This window comes from Mytilus californianus, unplaced genomic scaffold, assembly GCF_021869535.1.
Source record: "Mytilus californianus isolate M0D057914Y unplaced genomic scaffold, xbMytCali1.0.p SCAF_3, whole genome shotgun sequence".
Lineage (NCBI taxonomy): Eukaryota > Metazoa > Mollusca > Bivalvia > Mytilida > Mytilidae > Mytilus > Mytilus californianus.
This window is the reverse complement of record NW_026262679.1, coordinates 26,822,581-26,827,951: the sequence shown is the minus strand read 5'-3', so window position 1 is coordinate 26,827,951 and position 5,371 is coordinate 26,822,581. Positions and strand designations below refer to the sequence as shown.

The 5,371-nt window shown below is 30.8% G+C and overlaps 1 pseudogene; it reads right to left on the bottom strand.

Moving 5' to 3' along the window:
• Positions 1–272: 272 nt before the first annotated feature.
• LOC127734244 (actin CyI, cytoplasmic-like) lies at positions 273–5,100 on the bottom strand (annotated as a pseudogene).
• Positions 5,101–5,371: the final 271 nt, after the last annotated feature.

Genomic DNA, 5,371 nt, shown 5'->3' with positions numbered 1-5,371 from the left:
AACTTTAATGATGAATAAAAAAATCACATAACATTAAATTTTTACAATTAATCCATTTTGTCCAAGGCATTTATTTGAACAAATTGTATGTAATATTGGTGGCTCTATTATCTAACACAAGACGATATTAATTAATCCTTTACTCTAAAAAATAAAATCAAGCACACAATTTTATCCAACATGATGATCTATTTAACGAAACATTTACACTTGTATAAAAAATGTTATGCTTTTTTGTTTTTTTCATTGGACATATTTGTACTAATCCTCTTTCTTGCACACTGTAAAATCTGCTCTTACTAGTCTTGTAAATATTGCACTTTTCCTTAACCTTTAACTTTGGTTTAGAAACATTTTCTATGTACAATGCTTGGTCCACTTTCATCGTATTCTTGCTTTGAAATCCACATCTGCCCGAAAGTGGATAGAGAACCAAGTATAGATCCTCCAATCCAAACTGAATATTTTCTTTCTGGAGGTGCAATAATCTTAGTTTTCATTGAACTAGGAGATATGGCTTCCATTTCTTTCTTCAGACGATCAGCAATACCTAAAAGGTATAATTTTAAGGATATAATTTTGCATCGTATGTATTCCATGAATTGTTTAACGCTTCTGTATTTATTTGATATTCTGTTTTATATGAGCTATCTTTGATATATGTTCCATTTTCCCATATAAGATTAAGAATATGTTGTATGACTGCCAATGAGACAGCTATCCACAAGAGACAAAATGACGTGGATGACAAAAGGGATTTGCTGAAATACTATATCATATGTGCACTGTCTATAGATATAATTCAGGTATGTAGCAAATAAAATAGTAACAAAGAGAATATACCAAAGGGGAGCAATCAAAAACCATAAGTCCAATAAAACAACTTCACCATGGCAGAACAGCAAAACGACAAACAGACAAAGAACCACACAACAAGATAAAGATTGTACGATACGCAACTCATCAAAAACCGAATTGATCTCCTTAGCTACGGAAGGTAAGTATTACCTGCTCCACTTGTAGCACCGGTCGGGTTACTTATGCAGACTGAACAAACTAAACATCAAACTGTAAGCAGTAATTTGGAAAGAAAGGCGACATAAAAGGCCAAGGCTTATATTTTTGCAATTCCATAATTTTGTTCATCAATTATATTACCTACCAGGAAACATTGTGGAACCTCCTGATAACACAATATTACTGTACAGATCTTTTCTAATATCAATGTCTGACATCATAATGGAATTGTGGATCATTTCATGGATTCCACTGGGCTCCATTCCTGAAATTAATTATAAACATTTAAATAGTTATAAATGACTCTTATGAAAAAAAGTAAGCCATAAAGGACTTATGTTGTAAAATAACTAAGCATTTTTTAATTCCATTAATTTGTACATCTAGCACAAATGGAAACAAAATTTCCACAAAATGTCAACTTAATTTTACAAGGTAACTATCGTTGAGAATAATGAAATGATATGACACTACTTTTCGAATTTCCTCAACATACCAATGAATGATGGCTGAAATAGGGCTTCTGCGCACCGGAAGCGTTCATTCCCGATGGTAATGACAGCACCATCTGGTAATTCGTATGACTTTTTCAGAGATGATGACTTGACTGATGTGTCCATTTCTTGTTCAAAATCGAGACCAACGTAGCACATTTTCTCCTTGACATCTCTCACTATCTCTGCTTCAGCTGAGGTGACAAAAGTGTAACCTCTTTCGTGTAAAATTCTTTGCAGATATGCGGTCAAATCTCTTCCTGCGAGATCTAAACGTTTAATGGCGTGCGGTAAAGCATACCCTGAAAAATATTTGAATAATTTTGAACAATAATTTTTATTCTGTAATGCACTTTTTGCGTTATCTAGTACCTAAGGTTATTATGTGAACAAAACGTCATAGCATTACTCTCTATTTTTTGTATCCATTTTTCATGTGTTTAAATTCTCACATTTGCATGAACACTGAATATGACGATAGAATGGAGTTGCGAATGTTACATTACAATTTTGAAATCATAAAATTTATAAGTTATAAAGAGAGACAATATACACATAATCTATGCGATAACTGAAGGGATTGATTTTGTAAATCTTTTATAGGCAATTCAACTGGATTTTTTAAGTCAAATGTACAAAAGATTTTTTTTTGGTGGAAAATCATCCCTGTTGTTATATTTTGCAAGTCTGTTTAGATTTTTAATACCTCGCGTTTTCATTTAGTGCTTATTTAAATTAGACACCGGCTTATTGTTAATGATGGTAAGATGACTTATCAATATAAAAAAAAACTATTTAACTGTGTGATCATATTATACATCTTCATATATACAAATAACAGCCTTTCATAAATTTTTCAGAAAATCAATTAAAAAATAAATAAATATATATGTTTTTACTAATGAATTTTATAACAACTACTTAACTTAAACTCCAGGGGCCTGTTTATCGAAGCGCTCTTAGGACTAGGACTAGTCCTAAGATCATCTTAGGACGTATCTTAGTCCTAAGTGGGTTTATCAAACATGTCGTAACTTAGGAAAAGTCGGAGGAATCGTCCTAACTTTAGGACACATAAATAGGTGTCTTAAGATGGTCTTAGGATGGTCCTAACTTTAGGATATATTTTATGATGGTTAATTTGTAAATAAATACGATTGCCTTCTTGATATGGATCCCCCTTTTTTCAATTTTTTTTTTTATTTTCACTTATTTAATGTGTTCTTGCTCTTATCCGAACGATATTAAATAAAACAGTAGTATATGTATGACACCACTCTATTAATATTTTCCCCGTGGAAAATAAGAATAGAGGGGCATCATGTAAATATATATATAAAACATCGAATAAATGTACATATTAGGTTAAAATATTAAAGAATATTTACTTTGAAAAAAAGTTCCGAAAAAGGGGGTCCATTCATTACCCAAGCTCATATATTTCGTAATGAAATACTTTATGTATTCCTTAATTTTATGAAAGATGCACAAGAGATTTGCCGTGACACTTCGAATTAAACTCACTCAAAAATATATAATGATTGTTTCCGATTGTCTTTTATTAGTTTTGACTGTAACTGCTGTTCACAAACATTTTTTTTTCAATATTATATAAAACGTTGTTTCATTTTTTGTGTTTTTGCATTTGTTTCATAAAGTTTGAATGTACCATTATTTAGATAAATATCATTTATTTTCTTTATGATAATACTAATAATATTTTTAATTTTTAATCTTGTAATTATTTACTACTGATAAATTCAATGCATTCTTAAAATTTATAAATTCCTATTTTTCTTTACGCTAACACTTAGGACAGCGGTTATGACATCTTAGCAAGGATAGTCCTAAGATAGCTTCGATGTGCATGCTGTAAGTCGGTCCTAACATTATCCTAATTTATTCCTAAGAGAGGTCTTAGGACAAATCCTAGGACAGCTTCGATAAACAGGCCCCTGCATTATACAATACAAGCTACATACTATTATTCGTCTTATTTGTTTACTTAAGTTATTTGTTTACCTTCGTAAATTGGTACAACGTGGGAAACTCCATCTCCAGAATCAAATACTATTCCTGTTGTTCTCCCAGATGCATATAGAGATAAAACGGCTTGTATGCCGACGTAGAAAGCAGGAGCATTAAATGTTTCAAACATTAACTACGAATAAATAGATAAATGAATTTAATGGTCATCAATGATTGATTGATTTTTTTAATGCTTAACGTCACTTTCAGAAAAAAAAGTGAAAAAATATAGCATAATTTATTTTCATATTGACACTTTGCAGATCGAATTTGAATTTATCAAAAAAATAAAAAAAACAAAATAGATAGATGAAAAAAATGTACTAGTATAGGCAGTCCTTCTATGAAAAATCACTAAAATAACTGATGTCAGTTTAACATGTAATCAGGGCCATATTTTATTATGCGTTTATCGTAATTGATTGATTGATTTTTGGAGTGTAACGCCGCATTCATCGGACGTGACTGTATAATGACGGCCAGTTTTTATAGGTCGAAAATTTCACATTTAAGTAAGTACAAGTAATGTGTCAAATTAAAAAATATGTTAATCTAATAATGTTATTGACAATGATGATGATAACAATAATGATAATTTTATCTTTAAATAATAAAATAAATAGATTCGTTTAGTAAAAACAATGTTACGACTACTAACTTGTGTCATTCTTTCTCTGTTAGCCTTTGGGTTTAGTGGAGCCTCTGTTAACATGAAAGGATGTTCTTCTGGAGCAACTCGGAGTTCATTTTAGAATGTACGATGCCACAGTTTTTCCATATCATCCCAGTTAGTAACTATTCCGTGTTCAATGGGATATTTCAATGTCAGGACGCCACGTTTACTCTGTGCTTCGTCTCCAACAAAACAGTCCATCCCACCCATACCTTGCATTACTATCTGTTATTAATAAAACAAAAATATTAATACTATTTGCAGAAGAAAAAAAAATCTAAAATTCAAATTTAAACCTTGATGAAACTAATATGATGACGTTCTTAACTTCTGACTTACTTGAAATAAATTGTTTTATAAAAGAGTTTCTGACGAAGGCATTTTTTTTTTTAAATAATCGAATAGCTAATGATTTTATTTTTATTTTTGGTATCCATCAAACGAAAATTATTGTTTATTCTAAATTATACCTGATGTCTTGGGCGTCCAGTTATTGCAGGAAAAACAGCTCTCGGTGCATCATCGCCTGCAAATCCAGCTTTGACCATTCCGGAACCATTGTCTATAACCACGGCTGCAATATCATCATCATAAACGGGAGCAGACATGTTTTAACTGTATTTCAAATCTAAAAATTAATTATAATTACATTGTAGATACACAAACAAATAGTCTTCAAAGTATGCAGCATAAGACATAATTAATTTTATTTAGTGCCTTTATGAAAATTTAATATATAATTATATGCAAGACACAAAAATATGCTATGGTAATTAATTTTTTCAAAAAAAAAATATCAATCTAAAATATTCTCACGTTTTGTCTTTAAGATAAATTCTCTTTTTCGTGAACCCTCCTTTAAATCTGTATGCTTGGTCATGTCAAAATTGTCGTATTTTATATAATACTATTCGAAAGAATTTGCCGAATTTTCAGGAAAACGCGTAACTGAAACTGTTGGAGATATAGTTAAAACTGTACAGATTGTTCTTGCATTAGCATATCAACTCTTCCAGGCATAATTCATCTTCGCGTATGTTTGCGAATAAGTTTTGTGTGCAATATTGAATGCTAAATCCTCCGACCAATAAAATATTCAATACTGAAACGGTTATTATACGCCCGTTTACGGGATGTATGATGGTAATACCGTTGTCTG